Below are 21,287 nucleotides of genomic sequence, written 5' to 3' on the forward strand. Positions count from 1 at the left end.
GAACAGAGAACGCAAGCTGCCGCTGTTGGCCGGACACGTATTTGCTAGATTAGCGCAGGCGATATCCTTCTGTACAACTAATCTTCCACAGGCTTCTTGACTTTGCAAATGGCTCTGAGTACTATGGGACCTAACTTCTGAGGTCATCAGTCCCTTAGACCTAAGAACTACTTAAACCTAACTAACCTAAGGACATCACACACATCCATGCCCGAGGCAGCATTCGAACCTGCGAACGTAGCGGTCACGCGGTTCTAGACTGTAGCGCCTAGAACCGCTCGGCCACCACGGCCGGTTTGACTTTGCACTATGCAGTGGTTTATCGGAACGGAAACATGAAAAACAAAGTAGGACAACAGATAGGTAAACCTTTCGCAGACCCTGTAGTTTAGCAACTCTGAAGACTATCGCTGCATAGACTGTCGAAACACCATGGTTGTTTTTAATATTTCACAAAAGCGTGACCTAATTTTTCTTCCTTTATGGATTGTGTTGTAAAAGACGCCTGTTATCTTATGACAATCAAGCCTCGTAACAGACAGTGGATGAAGTAAAAAATTTGTGACCGAAGCAGAATTAAGGTTCTTTTTTTAATTGGCGTTAGATGTGGAAGAGTATGTACTTACAATTAAACCTGTTCCGCAGGTAAACCTTTTTGAAAAGATATAAATTTAGTACTGAATGAGGATGAGCAGGATTTTCCGATACAATGTTTCGTTCGTTAGTCTCGAGGTACTTCGTCGCGTGTGAAATCGCGTACATCGCAAGGTGTCCCGATCACGTGGGCGTCTACAATGAAATGACTTCATCCACCTCGAAGAAAGAGCTCTTTCCAGTTTTCTGAGAAGAAGATATGCAAAGCAGAAAACAAGACATCATGTGACTCCATACCCGGTAGAAAACATATGCTAAGGCATCAGATCACAATTTAGAGGTATAAATAAGCAAAGAGAAAACGATTACGTGATGAAGGTTGGGTAACATGTCTGAGTGGGTGCAGGAAAGAATATAAATCTGAAAGTACATCTGTCTACATCTACACCTGCATACATATTCCGCAAGCCACCGTTCGATGCGTGGTGGAGGGTACACTGTACCACGAGTAGTCATTTCCTTTCCTGTTCCACTAGCAGATAGGGAGAGGAAAAACGATTGGCTGGCTCTGAGCACTATGGGACTTAACATCTGTGGTCATCAGTCCCCTAGAACTTAGAACTACTTAAACCTAACTAACCTAAGGACATCACACACATCCATGCCAAAGGCAGGATTCGAACCTGCGACCGCAGCAGTCGCGCGGTTCCGGACTGAGCGCCTTAACCGCGAGACCACCGCGGCCGGCAAAAACGATTGTCTATATGCCTCCGTACGAACCCTAATTTCACGTATATTATCTTGGTAGTTCTTATCCGAAATGTATATTGGTGGCAATAGAACAGTTCTGCGATTAGTATCAAATGGTAAAATCGTTCAAAAAAAAATGTTCAAATGTGTGTGAAATTTTATGGGACTTAACTGCTAAGGTCATCAGTCCCTAGCCGGCCGCGGTGGTCTCGCGGTTCTAGGCGCTCAGTCCGGAACCGCGTGACTGCTACGGTCGCAGGTTCGAATCCTGCCTCGGGCATGGATGTGTGTGATGTTCTTAGGTTAGTTAGGTTTAAGTAGTTCTAAGTTCTAGGGGACTGATGACCACAGATGTTGAGTCCCATAGTGCTCAGAGCCATTTGAGCCATCATCATTCCCTAAGCTTACACACTACTTAACCTAAATTAACCTAAGGACAAACATGCACACCCATACCCGAGGGAGGACTCGAACCTCCGCCGGGACCAGCCGCACAGTCCATGACTGCAGTGCCTTAGACCGCTCGGGGATAAATGTTTCAAATGGCTCCAAGCACTATGGGACTTAACATCTGAGGTCATCAGTCCCCTAGACTTAGAACTACTTAAACCTAACTAACCTAAGGACATCACAAACATCCATGCCCGAGGCAGGATTCGAACCTGCTACCGTAGCAGCAGCGCGATTCTGGACTGAAGCGCCTAGAACCGCTCGGCCACAAGGCCGGCTAGCCTCAAATGCCTGTTCTCTAAATTTTCTATGGTGTTCCTAGAAAAGATCGTCGCCTTCCCTCCAGGGATTTCCATTTGAGTTCCTGAAGTATTTCCCTGACACTGACGTGTTGTTCGAACCTACTGATAACAAATCTAGCAGCTCGCCTCTGAATTGCTTCGATCTCTTGCTTTAACCTGACCTGATGCGAATCCCAAACACTTAGTACTCAAGAAAAGGTCGCGCTGGTGCATTGTATGCGGTCTCCTTTACCGATGAACCACACTTTTCCAAAATTCTCCCAATAAACTAAAGTCGACCATTCGCCTTCTCTACCACAGACTCACATGCTCATTTCCTTTCATACTACTTCACAACGCTACTACCAGTATTTAGACGACACTACTAACGCTATCCGAACATTACGAGTTTATTTTTTTCTACTCATCCGCTTTACTTACATTTTTCTAGACTTAGAGACAGCTGACATTCATCACACCAAATAGAAATTTTGTCTAAGTCCCTTGTACCGTCCTACAGTCACTCAACGACGTTAGCTTCCCTTATACCACAGCATCATTAGCAAACAACCGCAGAGTGCTGCCCACTCAGTCTGCCACATCATTTATGTACAGAAAATAATAGCGGTCCTATCACACTTGCATGGGGCACTCCAGACTATACTCTTGTCTTTGATCCACACTCTCCGTCGAGAACAACACACTAGATTCTAAAATTATTTAAAAACGGTCTTGATCGCAGCCGATGTTAACTTCTGACCGGTTACGGCGTTTTAATTACGGGCCATCATCAGAATTTGCACCATCTAGATGCCGGCGATGGCGCCGTCACCTAGGTGGTGCCACCTCTGATGATGGCCCGCAATTAAAAGGCCCGAACTGGTCAGAAGCTAACATCGGCTGCTATCAAAACAGTTTTTAAATAATTTTATGACACTAAAGATCGCTCTTCTCCAACACTGTTTCATAAAATTATGAATACTAGGTTCTATTACCTAAGAAATCCTCCAGGTACTCTCATATCTGGGACCTATTCCATATGCTCGTACCTTCGATAATGGTCTGCAATAGCGAATCGTGTAAAATGATTTTCGGAAGCCTAGAAATGTGGACTCTGCCTTTTGACAAGAAGGTGACTCTGCCTTTTGCTCTTTATCCATAGTTCGCAGGATAACATGTGAGACAAGAGCAGGCTGAGTTTAACAAGACCGATGCTTTGTAAAATCGTGCTGATTCGTGAACGTAGCTTCTCGGTCTCCAGAAAATTTATTGTATTCAAACTCAGAATATGTTCAAGATTTCTGCAGCAAATTTATGTTAAGGATATTGGCCTGTAATTTTGAGGGTCTGTTCTTCCACCATTCCTATATATAGGCGGCTTTGCACTGGGCGAGAGATTCCGATAAATGCAAGCTAAGCTAGGGGTCAATGCCGTAGAATACTCTCTGTAAAAGCGAAGTGGGATTCCATCCGCACCAGGCGACTTATTTATTTTCAACTCCTCCAGTTATTTCTCTACACAAGGGTGGCTTATTACTATGTCACCCATACGGGTATGGGACTGTGCGATAGTCAAACGGCTGTATGTTTCTACGATTCGCCTGAGTGAAGGGTTTCTTAAACGCGGGATTTTAAACCTCGGCTTCCGATTTACTATCATTGATAGACTGGTAAACGAGTGACTAGACGGAAGCCTTAGATCCACTTAGCGATTTTGCATAGGACCAGAATTTTCTTGGGCTTTCGGCGAGATCTTTTACTAATGTGTGACGATGGTAGTTGTGTGCTTCGCACATAGATCTTTCCACAGACGCACGAATCTCTACTAACCTTCGCCTGTCGTCTTTTGAACGGTAATATCCAATGTCAAATTGTTAACTACTCGTACCAATAGTAATAAGAGGTACTACATGCACTAGGTGATACACAACAACAATAAAGTCATTTCGTCTGCTCTAACGGCCACCGAGCTGTAGGACGGAGTTCTGAGAACGATGGGTTTCGACAGGCGTGAATGAGATTGCTACTCACGTGGCCCGTAATGTCGCAATCGTGACTCTCGTTGACAGCATAGAAGCAGCTAAATCGAAAATTCGCCAGCAAATGTAAAGCGTGACTGAAACATAGAATGACCATTACTTCACAAACGTCGCGTTTATATGACCGTCGCCGAAAAGCTCGCCTTCATATTCAGCGCAACACGACAATGGAACTAGGTAATACGTACGTCATAGCCTGCGACCACAGACCTTGTCTGTTGTCTACACTTGTAAACATCCATTTGTCCAGTATTCCTGCGGCGTCAAAGCACCTTCCATTAATATGCATGCAGTAGGCAATGCCAAGGTGTGAGCACACGCGGGCACACGCTGCAGCTGCTCATGATAGGGACTGGTTGCAGGTGGGGAGCGGCACACCCTGCCTTCTGGACGCACAGTGTCCGCTCCTCTCCGACCAATCCCCGACTCCGTGGGGCGCATATGGGCCTCTCCTGTTTCGCGGCCCCCTCTGCGCGCTCCAGCTGCAACCTGCACAATCTGGTGCAACGCGGCGTCGCAAGAACTGCCTCTCTAAAAACTTCTGCTACGTCTCAGATAGCTGATGGCATTGCTCTAAGCCCTTTGCTACCGAAGTTTTAACTCAAGAATATTGTCATCTAAATAACGATGGCCTTATGTGTAAAAAAAAATTTGACGATCTGTTTTATGACAATCAGTTTGGCTTCACCAGAGGCACCAGAAAGGCAATTCTGACGTTGCACTTGACAAACGAAGCAAGAATAAAAAAAAAACTGGTTCAAATGGTTCAAATGGCTCTGAGCACTATGGGACTTAACATCTTAGGTCATCAGTCCCCTAGAACTTAGAACTACTTAAACCTAAGTAACCTAAGGACATCACACACATCCATGCCCGAGGCAGGATTCGAACCTGCGACCGTAGCAGCCCCGCGGTTCCGGACTGCAGCGCTAGAACCGCACGGCCACCGTGGCCGGCTTAAAAAAAAAAAAAAAAAAAAAAAAAGGACTGGACACTAGTGAAACGTCTCTGTGAAGTCGTTTCATAAGACGCTTGTCGAATTCGGTACAACTTATTCGCTTTACTGCCTGATTTTAGCTCAATTCATGAACTCTTCCAGAAAGACTGAGCACTCAAATAAGGCCTATTGAATATTATATGCTGGGAGCAGACGATGTTGCTTCTCGTTCGATGGAGCGCACAGGATGACCAACTTAGGTTTCCAATACCTGAACAGAGAGGTTTACCCATCTTAGTCGAAGGCTGTGTCGAAGGCTGTTTTTATGTGTGAAGTTGGTGACGGAGGGCTACCCCTCTGGTAGCTTCCGCTGCACGGGGAGCTAGGTGATCTCGAAAGAGGAAGCGGCACTCTTCGGTAAACGCTTGGTGAGTACGGATCGTAGCTCTAAAGGGGAGTTTCAGGTGATAGGAAGCAGGTTGAGTTAGGACTTCGTTATGCTTAACTGTTGAAATACTTAAGAACTTCAGCTAAACTGAAACGTGTGAAACGAGTTATTTTTCCGAATGTGCCGCAGTTATATTGCTTTAAATAGGCGATTTTTGGGTGTTTGAGTTAAAAGTGTGCAAGTTACTTTGTTCATTTTGAACAACGATGAAGTAGAATTTCAGACGGTAAATCTGATTATGAAAAACTGGTTAGCATCACTTCACCCGTACGTGAGTGTAATAACGTGTCGAAGCGAGTATGATTTTTGATCTTATATTTTGTGGAAGTTGCTTTCGCCTTTGTGTGTCGATTTTGTGCCACGTCTTTGGTAATCAATGACCCTTCTGGTCCACCGCGGCACCGCAATAGGCTTTATTTTAACAGTCTGCTTGTTTAATGAGCTATAATTTCTGCAAGAATATCTATTCTTTCGTGCGCGTTCTACAAAGCAGCACAACAGTTTGATTCGGAATGCACCACGTTCTCTAGTTTGGCCGTTTGCAAGCAGCAGACGCAGTTAGTATATTGAATAATTATCGCACAACCTCGTGCATTGGTTAAACCTCTGTCCAGAATAGTGATTGCGTAGAATCGTAATGCGAATCTCACTGAGATATTTTTATGGTATGAATGCAAAGGAGACGATAGTATCATTGTCTCCCGCCCACGTTTTCTGTGCTCTGTTACATTCTCACGTAATTCTTCCTTAAATATTTCTAGTCAGGCACCAGTTATGTGTAGTTAGGACGTGCAACCAAATACTTAGATACAATAAATAATCTACGTGAAAGATAAATTTTGGCCCGCATCTCGTGGTCATGCGGTAGCGTTCTCGCTTCCCACGCCCGGGTTCCCGGGTTCGATTCCCGGCGGGGTCAGGGATTTTCTCTGCCTCGTGATGGCTGGGTGTTGTGTGCTGTCCTTAGGTTAGTTAGGTTTAAGTAGTTCTAAGTTCTAGGGGACTGATGACCATAGATGTTAAGTCCCATAGTGCTCAGAGCCATTTGAACCATTCCTTTTTTTTGATAAATTTTGTGGTGTTGATCTTACCCACTTACTCCGATTTTCGATCCTGAATTAATCAAGTTGTTTCATGCACGACATGGAGTGAAATTTATCTGGCTACTTAAAGAAATTTGCTTACTTAAAATTAAATTATTAAAGCAATGAAACTAATAATTTTTCAGCTCCGTTTTTTTTCTAAATGTTTAGGAAGGGCTTGGGCTGGTGGCTACTCTGAATTTCTGAATTTTTATCATTGTTTGTGTGAAAGAAGCAGCTAGAAATGCGAGATAAAGTATATGGCTCGATGAGAAACGTCGTAAAGATAGTAATACGTTACACACGTTCATAGGACATGTCGTCCCGGAAAAAGCGTTCTGCTGCGGGTCGGGGTTTAATTTCTCGTGTCTATTCGTCGTTGTCACTGTGCAGGCTACAAATTAAAATTCACCTACCTCAGAACGGCGTCTGTTCAGTGTCCCTTCACTCGGCAACGTAGATACTTACAAGATGATGTAAAAGCAGCGTTGATTAAAAACACCCCCTAATATCTACAATTACTGAGGCCGCGCAACTCTAGTTATGAAAGAAAGTTCTGTAGAAGTACTGTCATCCAATTTTATCGGGCAGTAAGGAAATGGATTGGCTTCTGAAAAATAATCTCCGAAAATTCCAAACACTAATGTTTATTTTGTTCTTGATAACCAAAGAAAAGGTACTACTCAGTCCACATTTAAACGGTTGGCTATTTCCTTCCAGTTCACGATTCATACACACATTTCATACGCACAGCAGTCAGAAATCTGTTCAAACCCGACCCAAATTAAACAACGCTTTCACAGTCATTGATTTCACCACTAATATGAGTTATTACATTCGGCCCTTCTTGTGGGTTTCTAAAAAAGAAACTGCTCGCCAAAAATGCTCAGTAGTTGAATACTGAAACATTCCACGCGTATTCTATGAAGGCCAATATTTCACACGCGAATATCTGTCCCACATATTTAGTCAAAACCTGTGAAATTTCGCCAAGCAGTCCTCAATAACAACTGCTATCGACTTAGCTCACCAGTAACTCAAACACTAAGTAATTCTTCATCTTACACATTATTTTTACTGGCACTAGTAACATGACCGTCTACGTTCAAAGCTAGCGAGCGACTTCCTCATCCCAGCCTCACTCCCCGTATAACTATCAGGTAACGAGCGGGAACCGTCTCAATTCTGACTTGCTGACCATACTCGCTGACAGTCAGAATGCTCATTCGTGATCATACTCGAGCCGAAACTGGCCTGCACCAATCCTTATACACAGACGCATTTGCGTCAATCTGACATGCACATATTGAAGTAATGTTTAATAAACGAAAACGAAAAGACAATAATTCTGGAAATATTCTTTAGAGACAGACTTTACTCCAGCTGACTTTCTAGCTGCTCTGTTACAATAGCAATCACACCCAGACATACATCATCAGCAAAGTAGGTAAATCCCCTAGGATCATTTTCCCACAACAGGCTTGTAGGCTTATGTAACTCTTGCAGGTTACTTAAGATGGTATATAATACAATATTGAAATTTACTCACAGGCTCACATAACACATAATAAAATAAATACTGATTTTATTAGTTCTTTATGAAGTTATTCTAGATTTCGTACTACGAAAATTGTGAGGTATTTGAAATTTTTGCCGGCCGCGGTGGTCTCGCGGTTCTAGGCGCGCAGTCCGGAACCGTGCGACTGCTACGGTCGCTGGTTCGAATCCTGCCTCGGGCATGGATGTGTGTGATGTCCTTAGGTTAGTTAGGTTTAAGTAGTTCTAAGTTCTAGGGGACTAATGACCACAGCAGTTGAGTCCCATAGTGCTCAGAACCATTTGAACCATTTTTTTTTTGAAATTTTTCAAATTAAATTTCAGTTAAATAATTTAGGTTTAATAATGAATAAAAAAATAGGAGTGCGGGTTAGCTACTACAAACAGCATAGTGAACGCATTATTGTGGCCAAGATAGACACAAAGCCCATGCCTACTACAGTAGTACAAGTTTATATGCCAACTAGCTCTGCAGATGATGAAGAAATTGATGAAATGTATGACGAGATAACAGAAATTATTCAGGTAGTGAAGGGAGACGAAAATTTAATAGTCATGGGTGACTGGAATTCGTCAGTAGGAAAAGGGAGAGAAGGAAACATAGTAGGTGAATATGGATTGGGGGGAAGAAATGAAAGAGGAAGCCGCCTAGTAGAATTTTGCACAGAGCATAACTTAATCATAGCTAACACTTGGTTCAAGAATCATAAAAGAAGGTTGTATACCTGGAAGAATCCTGGAGATACTAATAGGTATCAGATAGATTATATAATGGTAAGACAGAGATTTAGGAACCAGGTTTTAAATTGTAAGACATTTCCAGGGGCAGATGTGGATTCTGACCACAATCTATTGGTTATGAACTGCAGATTGAAACTGAAGAAACTGCAAAAAGGTGGGAATTTAAGGAGATGGGACTTGGATAAACTGAAAGAACCAGAGGTTGTAGAGAGTTTCAGGGAGAGCATAAGGGAACAATTGACAGGAATGGGGGAAAGAAATACAGTAGAAGAACAATGGGTAGCTCTGAGGGATGAAGTAGTGAAGGCTGCAGAGGATCAAGTAGGTAAAAAGACGAGGGCTAATAGAAATCCTTGGGTAACAGAAGAAATATTGAATTTAATTGATGAAAGGAGAAAATATAAAAATGCAGTAAATGAAGCAGGCAAAAGGGAATACAAACGTCTTAAAAATGAGATCGACAGAAAGTGCAAAATGGCTAAGCAGGGATGGCTAGAGGACAAATGTAAGGATGTAGAGGCTTGTCTCACTAGGGGTAAGATAGATACTGCCTACAGGAAAATTAAAGAGACCTTTGGAGAGAAGAGAACCACTTGTATGAATATCAAGAGCGCAGATGGCAACCCAGTTCTAAGCAAAGAAGGGAAGGCAGAAAGGTGGAAGGAGTATATAGAGGGTTTATACAAGGGCGATGTACTTGAGGACAATATTATGGAAATGGAAGAGGATGTAGATGAAGATGAAATGGGAGATAAGATACTGCGTGAAGAGTTTGACAGAGCACTGAAAGACCTGAGTCGAAACAAGGCCCCGGGAGTAGACAACATGCCATTAGAACTACTGATGACCTTGGGAGAGCCAGTCATGACAAAACTCTACCATCTGGTGAGCAAGATGTATGAGACAGGCAGTGGTTGGGAAAGGAGTGAGACAGGGTTGTAGCCTCTCCCCGATGTTATTCAATCTGTATATTGAGCAAGCAGTAAAGGAAACAAAAGAAAAATTCGGAGTAGGTATTAAAATTCATGGAGAAGAAGTAAAAACTTTGAGGTTCGCCGATGACATTGTAATTCTGTCAGAGACAGCAAAGGACTTGGAAGAGCAGTTGAACGGAATGGACAGTGTCTTGAAAGGGGGATATAAGATGAACATCAACAAAAGCAAAACGAGGATAATGGAATGTAGTCAAATTAAATCGGGTGATGCTGAGGGGATTAAACTAGGAAATGAGACATCAAACCAGTCTCAGGACTGAAGACCACAACAACAACAACAAATAATTCTATACCTTATACTTCAGGTGGGTATTTCAATTGACCACCAAAAGCAAGTCATAAATGTTCCCAGGTGAATTTCCTTTCTTAAGTGTAGTTCTTCTAACTTTAAAGTAAATTTTTTTATCTCCGAAAATATGCCCGCTAGAAAGCTGAGATTTTCACACCACCTTTCTATTAATAACAAAGTGCAGTGTACAAATTTTGAAAGCGATTACACAAAAACTACTAACCTTTATTTAGATTCTCATAGGTGGTGAATGTACGCGTTCAGTAAAAGACATTGAATACAGGTAGCTTTCCCACGGCAGGCGGTGAAGAGGCACATGTGTCTGCCGGGTAGGCCTCTAGATGTCAGCCCCCGAAGTTACATTCAGTAAGCTATCCTAAAACAAACGTTCGCTCGGAACAACTTGCGACGCTACAGTTCGACGACGTAAAATGGTAAAATGGTGCAAGATGTTCGAAATTCTGAGAAAAATAAGGGTAAGCTATAGGGAGAGCCGGATAATATAAAATATTTATAAGAGACAAGAGGGAAAACTAACAGTGAACGACTAAGAACGAAGTGCTCGGATAAAAAGGGTAGCTATGCAGTCTTCTGGCATGCTGTTCAATCTGTACAGCGCAGAGGCTATGACGTAAATAAAAGAAAGGTTCGGAAGTGAATTAAAGTTCAAGGTGAAAGGATATCACTGGTGCGATTAGCTGATAACATCGCTCTCCTGAGTGAAAGGGAAGAAGTGTTACAAGATTTTCTGAATGGAATGAACGGTATAATTACAGAATATGGACTGAGAGTAAATCGAAGTAATGAGAACTGGCAGAAATGAGAACAGCAAGAAACTTAACATCACGATTGATGATCACGAAGAAGATGAAGAAGATGAAGTTCAGGAATTCTACTACCTAGGCAGCAAAATAACTAATAACGGATGGAGCAAGGAGGACATCAACAGCAGACTGTCAGTGGTAAAAAGGGCATTCCTGGCCCAGAGAAGTCTACTAGTATCAAAGATAGGCCTTTCTGAGAATGTATATTTAGACCACAGCATTGTGTGGAAGTGAAACAAGGATCATGGGACAACCGGAACAGAAGGGAACCGAAGCATTTGAGATGTGGTGCCACAGTCGAGTGTTGAAAATTAGGTGGACTGATAAAGTAAGGAATGAGGAGGTCCTGCGCAGAATCGGAGAGGAAAGGAGTATGTGGAAAACACTGACAAGGAGAAGAGACAGGACGGTAGGACATCTGTTAACACATCAGGGAATCCAGACTGAGATTTTCACTCTGCAGCGGACTGTGCGCTGATATGAAACTTCCTAGCAGATTACAACTGTGTGCCGGACCGAGACTCGAACTCGGGACCTTGGCCTTTCGCGAGCAAGTGCTCTACCAACTGAGCTACCCAAGCACGACTCATGCCCCGTCCTCAAAGCTTTACTTCTGCCAGTATCTCGTCTCCTACTTTCCAAACTTTACAGAAGCTCCTGGTAGAGCACTTGCCCGCGACAGGCAGAGGTCCCGGGTTCGAGTCTCGGTCCGGCACACAGTTTTAATCTGCCACGAAGTTTCACATCAGGGGATGACTTCTATGGCACTAGAGGGAGCCGTAGAGGGCAAAAACTGTAGAGGAAGACAGAAATTGGAATACATCCAGCAAATAACTGAGGACGTAGGTTGCAAGTGCTACTCTGAGATAAAGAGTTGCCACAGGAAAAAAAAAAAAAAAAAGAAAAGGCATCAGACAGGCAGCTCTAGCATTGTGGTTGTAGAGCCTTGTAAGCCGAAAACCGGTTAACACAATAATAGCGATACTGTAGAACAAAAGCAAATGGTTCAAATGGCTCTGAGCACTATGGGACTTAACATCTGTGGTCATCAGTGCCCTAGAACTTACAACTACTTAAACCTAACTAACCTAGGGACATCACACACATCCATGCCCGAGGCAGGATTCGAACCTGCGACCGTAGCGGTCACGCGGTTCCAGACTGAAGCGCCTAGAACCGCACGGCCACACCGGCCGGCAATAAAATCAAACTAGCGCTTTTCATTTATAATAATTTTATTCTACCAAGAACGGACGGAAGTTGGTATAAAAGGGCAGTGAATTGCGGAGCTGTCGTTTTGAGAGGCACCCACATGCCTTGACATACTGTGGCATCAAGCAGTCAGGCCTGCAAGATGAGTGGTCTGCCAAGCGAGTGGATTCATTCTTATTTATCGAGTAACATGAACTCTCGTTACAAGATATCCTCCTATATGATTAATACGCAACGGAAACACGCATCTGACTATCAGTAATTTACAGAACTCTGACTGTACACTACGCACTGGCAATACCACATTTTCTTTCTATTTTTATTTAACGGCTTTTGTCAACACGTGGCCACCGCACTGAATATGAATGGAGTACACATTATAAATTCGGGACATTATGAAAACATACAATTCGAAGGAAAAGTCCACCAATCTTTTTCTTTTCACTATCTTATTTATTCCGATAAATTCTCTAACCTAAACACACAAATTCTATAACCTACAACAATAACACATGAGAAATTCCGCCCAGTGGGCATGGCTTTACATTGGTGAATCTCTATATTACGGTCTCGTAATTATTTAACGCTACAGTGCATCCCAGTTCTAAGCAAAGAAGGGAAGGCAGAAAGGTGGAAGGAGTATATAGAGGGTTTATACAAGGGCGATGTACTTGAGGACAATATTATGGAAATGGAAGAGGATGTAGATGAAGATGAAATGGGAGATAAGATACTGCGTGAAGAGTTTGACAGAGCACTGAAAGACCTGAGTCGAAACAAGGCCCCGGAGGTAGACAACATTCCATTAGAACTACTGATGGCCTTGGGAGAGCCAGTCATGACAAAACTCTACCATCTGGTGAGCAAGATGTATGAGACAGGCGAAATACCCACAGACTTCAAGAAGAATATAATAATTCCAATCCCAAATAAAGCAGGTGTTGACAGATGTGAAAATTACCGAACTATCAGTTTAATAAGTCACAGCTGCAAAATACTAACGCGAATTCTTTACAGACGAATGGAAAAACTGGTAGAAGCGGACCTCGGGGAAGATCAGTTTGGATTCCGTAGAAATGTTGGAACACGTGAGGCAATACTAACCTTACGACTTATCTTAGAAGAAAGATTAAGAAAAGGCAAACCTACGTTTCTAGCATTTGTAGACTTAGAGAAAGCTTTTGACAACGTTAACTGGAATACTCTCTTTCAAATTCTGAAGGTGGCAGGTGCAAAATACAGGGAGCGAAAGGCTATTTACAATCTGTACAGAAACCAGATGGCAGTTATAAGAGTCGAGGGGTATGAAAGGGAAGCAGTGGTTGGGAAAGGAGTGAGACAGGGTTGTAGCCTCTCCCCGATGTTATTCAATCTGTATATTGAGCAAGCAGTAAAGGAAACAAAAGAAAGATTCGGAGTAGGTATTAAAATTCATGGAGAAGAAATAAAAACTTTGAAGTTCGCCGATGATATTGTAATTCTGTCAGAGACAGCAAAGGACTTGGAAGAGCAGTTGAACTGAATGGACAGTGTCTTGAAAGGAGGATATAAGATGAACATCAACAAAAGCAAAACGAGGATAATGGAATGTAGTCGAATTAAGTCGGGTGATGCTGAGGGAATTAGATTAGGAAATGAGACACTTAAAGTAGTAAAGGAGTTTTGCTATTTAGGGAGTAAAATAACTGATGATGGTCGAAGTAGAGAGGATATAAAATGTAGACTGGCAATGGGAAGAAGAGAAATTTGTTAACATCGAGTATAGATTTAAGTGTCAGGAAGTCGTTTCTGAAAGTATTTGTATGGAGTGTAGCCATGTATGGAAGTGAAACATGGACGATAACCAGTTTGGACAAGAATGTGGTGCTACAGAAGAATGCTGAAGATAAGGTGGGTAGATCACGTAACTAATGAGGAGGTACTGAATAGGATTGGAGAGAAGAGAAGTTTGTGGCACAACTTGACTAGAAGAAGGGATCGGTTGGTAGGACATGTTTTGAGGCATCAAGCGATCACAAATTTAGCATTGGAGGGCAGCGTGGAGGGTAAAAATCGTAGAGGGAGACCAAGAGATCAATACAGTAAGCAGATTCAGAAGGATGTAGGTTGCAGTAGGTACTGGGAGATGAAGAAGCTTGCACAGGATAGAGTAGCATGGAGAGCTGCATCAAACCAGTCTAAGGATTGAAGAGCACAACAACAACAACAACAGTGCACTTTCTGGATAGGATGGTAGATCTTTTATTATTTCTCACACTTCGACTCTCACAATCATCATCACAAAACTATCCTCCAGACCGAGCAGTACAGAAGGAACAAGCATAACCCACTAATCTTTTGAAACTACCTTGCTACTCTCCCATGCAAACCACACATACCCAAATTACATGACATACACCACACTACGACATGAAATAGAAAACACTAAATAGTCACAACATTATCACTTTCAGCTTTCCCACTTCAATTAGTATTTATCCCAGTTTCACACGACACTGCCCCACTTTGTAATTCTACTTTCCTACTATGAATTCTGGAGATATTTGCACGTCTTCCTGTGCAATGCAAGCCAAGTGGCGTTGCTGGATAGACGGCCGACTCACCTTGCTCCTCTCTCAGAGTTTGAATCTAGCGTCACACGGAATCATATCACGCAAAGTAATATTAAGAACGTATTCATTACACACGCGAGTCCTCAACTGATACCATGGACGAGTACTTCTCTTTATCTTTTGTCTCATACACAGTTTGAGACTCACACAGTACTCACCACGTGGAAGTACTCGTCTCTAATTTCAAGTCCTGCACACGCCATTTCTTAAATATTTCAACTTATGGTACACACGCTATTTCTTAAATATTTCAACTTATTGTACACACGCTGGTAATTCAGCTTAACTTAAGCACACGGAAGTATTTCAACTTATTGCTACACGTGGTTTCATTGTGGCCGTTGGTCACTTCCGAAGATTACTACGAGGGTCGGTCAAAAAGTAATGCCTCCCATTTTTTTTCTACTTAAAGAAATTAAGTTAAGTGAAAAATTTGAATTTGGCGCCATTCCTCATACCTTCTTCTGCAATCCACTGCAGTAGTAACTTTCTGTGTCAACAGGTGGCAGCACAGCAGAAGTTTGTAAGATGGCCGACATCGATGTTCGTTTGAGACAGCGTTGTGTGATTGAATTCTTGAATGCAGAAGGTGAAACGCCCATACGCATTCATGAAAGACTGAAGAAGGTGTATGGTGTTGTGACAGTGGATGTCAGCACTGTTAGACGATGGGTTCGTCGTTGTAAGGAAGCTGAAGGGCAAACACCGTTGACTGACGAAAAGCGGAGCGGCAGGCCGGTGAGTGCAGTGACTCCACACAGCATTCAGCAAGTTGATGACATCATTCGTGGTGACCGTCGGGTGACTGCAGATGAAGTGTGTCGCATTATTTCTCTTAGTAAAGGCAGTGTGATCACGATTATTAAACAATTGGGGTACTCAAAAGTTTGTGCACGGTGGGTTCCAAGAATGTTAACCGATCAGAATAAAGAGGCAAGGAAAACAATAGCCTCCCAGCACTTGCAGCGCTTCCGTTTGGAGGGAGATGAGTTTCTGAAAAAAATTGTGACCGGGGACGAAACATGGGTGCATTTTTTTGAACCCGAATCAAAGAGGCAGTCAATGGAGTGGCGTCACACAAGCTCGCCGAGGAAGAAAAAATTCAAAACTGTGCGATCGGCAGGGAAAGTTATGGCAACAGTTTTCTGGGATACAGAGGGTGTGATTCTGGTTGATTTTTTGGAGCAGGGATGCACAATAAATTCTGTTCAATACGTCACAACCCTCAAAAAACTTAAAGCACGTCTTCAGCGAGTTCGCCCAACAAAATCAATGGCAGATGTTCTTCTTTTGCATGACAATGCAAGACCACACACCAGTCGTCACACCTCTGACGAGATTGTCAAAATTGGATGGGAAGTTTTGCCTCATCCCCCATACAGCCCTGACCTGGCACCATCAAACTTCCATCTGTTCGGGCCACTAAAAGAAGCTAATCGTGGGATTCATTTTGAAGATGAGGAGGCCGTCAAAACATCCGTGCGTCAATGGCTTAGGAAGCAGAGCTGTGATTTTTACCGTGCTGGGATACATGCCCTTGTTCAAAGATGGACCAAAACTGTAGAGATGGGCGGAGATTACATTGAAAAATGACAAAATGATCCTCAATGTTGTGGTTTTTAACCTATGTAATTGCATTTAAATTTCCTGACAATTAAACGTAGACAAAAAAATAGGAGGCATTACTTTTTGACTGACCCTCGTACAACCACATTAATATTACCTGCCTGACATTTAATTCTCCCCACAAAAGTTCCTGAAATAGAGAAATTATTATTTCAAACTACTCTTAAATATTCCACATGCATACCATGTCTCCACTCTTTTGTCATTACGGAGCACAACTAAAACAGGTCTTAACAGCACAAGATCCAGCGGCAGAGTGCCGAAACATGGCCGTTCTCGAGGTCATCTCGCACCTCGGCTGAAGTGGGGGAAGACCATGCTACCGTATTGGTCAGCCACATTTCAGGCGCTCAAAGCTCAGGTAAATTTCATCTCTTTGGTCCCACCAAAGGTGGCCAAAGGATCGTCTCAAAAATGATCATATATTCACATTCACTATCTGCGGTTAGCAGACGACCATACATTCATTCATTTCACAGATCTCACCAAACTGGATGTAGGGATTTACTTTGTGGGAGTGCACATGTAATCAATTAAATAAATAAATTGTCATTCTTCCCCACACTGGTATCCGACTTCGCTGTATTAATTGAAATTGAGTTATTTTACAAAAAAAAATGTGTTGTTCTGACAAAAATAATGAAGTACGTTGTACCTATTTTCAATGTCGGGCGGTGCTGTACCCTTTCAGTTTGTACTCAGCTGATTAATGTGGTTATGGCCGACTTTGAAAGCGGAATGGCAGGGACATTCCATTTCGAATCGTTAAGAAATTCAGTAGTCCGAGATCCACTCAACGGTGTGCATTTCAGGCATTACCTTTTACCACGGCCGGCCGGGGTGGCCGAGCGGTTCTAGGCGCTACAGTCTGGAACCGCGCGACCGCTACGGTTGCAGCAGGTTCGAATCCTACCTCGGGCATGGATGTGTGTGATGTCCTTAGGTTAGTTAGGTTTAAGTAGTTCTAAGTTCTAGGGGACTGATGACCTCAGTGCTCAGAGCCAGCGGCTTTTGCGTGGAGTTTCACTGCTAACAGACAAGCATGACTGTGTGAAACAACCGCAGAAATCAATGTGGGACGTACGGAGAACTTAACGCCGCAGTGTCCTCAAAGAGTAGTGACAAGGAGTACTCTTTGAGTTCATTCGTTCTATTCCGTGATCTATAAGTACACTATTAGTGATCTATAAGTACACTGTTTCCTTTGGACACAGAATTGAAAATATAAAATAGTACCCGAAACCCAGTAAAAGTCCCAGAATCGAAAATCCAAATTTCAAGTCCCACTGGAATAGCATCACTTGAATAGGAGCAAGTATATATGGAAAAGAAATACAGTATAAAGTGACTTAATGTTTTAAAAAGGGAAAGAAAAGAAATAGAATCCTTTAGTTTCAAATTAAAATAATAGTAGATTGCAAAGTAGTGTACTTATACATCACGGAATAGAACGAGTGAACTCAAAGGATACTTCTTGTCAGTACTCTTTGAGGACACAGCGTAATACAGAAGAAAAGGGTCATACATTGTTTATGTACTTCTAGCGCTTGCTGGATTAGGTCGTATCTCAACGTATGCTCTTATACGTAGGTGCGACGAGATTGTTTTTAGTGCGTTTTTTGGAAATTTTGCAATCTGCTAGGAATCATTAACCTTGAAGTAGGTAGATCAGCAACCTTGAGTATATCACTTCGCAAAGCCAAGAGAGGAAACGATCCGGAGTTGTCTTAAATTGATTATCATACAGGGAAGACTGAACTGTCCCCCAAAGTAATAAACTGTTCCCAATTTACCGACATAAGGACAGAACATCGGCAGTGAATCGTGAAAGAAGTACTGAAGTTTTGTTAAAGTGGCAAATTTAATCTGGATCTTGTTACACACACTTTGACGGAAAAGTAACTAATTCCACCCAGCTTAGGGAGAAGTTACTTCCTCAACACAATAATAGGACGTGAATAGTATAGTATAAACTAGAATAAAGTGGAGTTACTGGGTGACATTTCTTTCAACCTATTTAATATTATGTGTTTATGAAATATTTACTTGCGCGACGACCTAGATTAACAACAGAAAGCAGCATGCATAAATATTCTTTGCCACGTTAGGCAGTTGTTGTACCGATTCGAACTATTAAGCTTACGTAAACTGAAAACTTTAAGAGAGAAACTATTGCCGTACATGGACTGTAGCTGTAATTAGTACAAGGATAGCCATTGGTGTGCAACTACGTTTAGCTGCGCTCGTACATGTCGGGGAGCATATAATTATTTGAACTGGTAGGTTTCATTGACACGCACTCTGCGTGAATACAGTGCAGCAGGACAGATTTTTTTACGTAATGTTCCCCATAAGACAATATTACCGCTAGTTAGTAGGCGCACGAATTTCATCAACGAACATTTCCAATATATCTTAAGTGGAGCAGTTACAGAACGTATTCGTTAGGACAGTGCGACGAAATTTTGCGTTAGTGTGCTACGGTAGCAGACGATCGACGCGAATGCCTTTGCTAGCAGTGCAACATCGCCTGCAACGCCGCTGTGGGCTCGTGACCATATCGGTTGAACCCTACACGACTTGAAAACCGTGGCCTGGTCAGATGAGATCCGATTTCAGTTGGTAAGAGCTGATGATAGGGTTCAGGTGTGGCGCAGACCGCACGAAACTATGGACCCAAATTGCCAACAAGGCACTGTGCAAGCTCGTGGTGGCTCCATAATGGTGTGGGCTGTGCTTACATGGAACAGACTGGGTCTTCTAGTCCAATTGAACTGATCATTGACTGGAAAAGGTTATGTTCAGATTCCTGGAGGCCATTTGCAGTCATTTAGCCATATTAATGTATGCAACCACTATCGCCGCATTCGTTTTTTTAAAAGAGAAGCGACGGAAGCCGGGACATCTACAGGCTTGATGGTTCAGATGGCTCTGACCACTATGGAACTTAACATCAGAGGTCATCAGTCCCCTAGAACTTAGAACTACTTAAACCTAACTAACCTAAGGACATCACATACATCCATGCCCGAGGCAAGATTGGAACCTGCGACCGTAGCGGAAGCGCGGTTCCAGACTGAAGCGCCTAGAACCGCTCGGCCACATCGGCCGTCTACAGACTTGATAATGGAAGCGAGACTTAAGAAAAAAAACAACACGTTAATAGCATTTGCCGACGAAGAAATAGTTCGCTATTGTAAATTAGTTCAAGATGTTCTAACTTCTCAGAAAATAGTGTAAGCTGTAGGGAAAGCGAATAATACACAACATGCATAAGAACCACAAGAATGAATACGAATGGACGAAAAGAATGCAGTTTTTGGGATCGAAAGGGTATAACACAAGGGTACCGTCTGTCGCTCCTGCTGTTCATTCTGTACAGCGAAGAAGTAATGATGGAAATAAAAGAAAGCTTCTGGAGTCGTATTGAAATTGATAGATTAGATTAGATTTACTTTCATTCCAATTGATCCGTAGTGAGGAGGTCCTCCAGGATGTAGAATATGTCAGAAAAACGATAATGCATGACAAATATTTACATCTGAAACAAATAAGCTAATGTACCTTCCACAGATCCCAAGTGGAATGATCGTCATTTTTTAATGATCACTATATGAAAGAATCATTTTACAAACACTAATGCACTGAATTTAAAATAAAAATGTTTTTATTTATGTATAAGGTAATAAACATGTAACAGAACTACTATAATACTTATTTACAATGAACACATTACTGCACTGAAACTGTGCAGAAATTAAGAAATTATATATATAGACAAATTAGTTGGTTCTACTGAGAAATTAATCAATGGAGTAGAAGGAGTTGGCCACCAATAAATCCTTTAGGCTTCTCTTAAACTGAATTTCATTGGTTGTTAAGCTTTCAATGGCTGCTGGCAAGTAATTGAAAATGTGTGTTCCTGAATAATGCACACCTTTTTGTACAAGACTAAGTGACTTTAAATCCTTGTAAAGATTATTCTTATTTCTGGTATTGATAAGATTTGCTGATGACATTGCTATCCTCCAAGAAAGTGGGGTAGAGCTGCTGGACCTGTGGAATGGAGTGAAGTGTAATGAGAAAGTACTATGAATTGAGAGTAAATCGAAAAATAAGTAGGAGAAATGAGATTAACGGCAGAGGTAACACTAAACTGGGGAAGAAGTAGATGATGGGATTCTGCTACCTTGCAAGAAAGTAACACATAATGGACGAAGCAAGGAGGACATAAAAAGCAGACCAGTAAAGGGAAAGAGGACATTCTTCTCCGAAAGAAGTTTGCTAATACCAACCACTGACCTGAATGTAGGAAGATTTTTATAAGAATAGAAGTGAATCATGGACTCTGGGAAAATAGGAAAAGATGAAAACCAAAGCTTGAGAGATGTGGTGCTACAAAAAATTATGAAAATTAGTTGAACTGATACGATATGAAATGAGGAGGTTCTTCGCAGAATCGGCGTGAAGATGAACATGTGGAAAACACTAAAAGAGGAGGGGATAGGATGATGACATAAGATATCAAGGAATAACTTGCACGGCATACATGAAATGTATTCACAGTCGCGAATACGGACAACCATCAGCTCTACAATGGAATGACGACAGTGAAAATACGTGCCGGGCCCGGAATCGGATCCGGATTTCCCGCTTGTCGCGAGCACTCGCCAACTCGTCTCAGCATTTTGTTTTATCGTTATTGTGCTCTATTCAAGTTGATCGTTGAATACTTCACTAATTTTTTTTTTTACAGAGAGCGACCAGCCCTCTGACTGGACACGTTAAGATACTGGGCCGGCGCCATTAGGCTATCCGCGCACACTTCACGGTCAGACTCAAACATCCAC

The sequence above is a fragment of the Schistocerca nitens genome, chromosome 1 (genome assembly GCF_023898315.1).
Source record: "Schistocerca nitens isolate TAMUIC-IGC-003100 chromosome 1, iqSchNite1.1, whole genome shotgun sequence".
Classification (NCBI taxonomy): Eukaryota; Metazoa; Arthropoda; class Insecta; order Orthoptera; family Acrididae; genus Schistocerca; species Schistocerca nitens.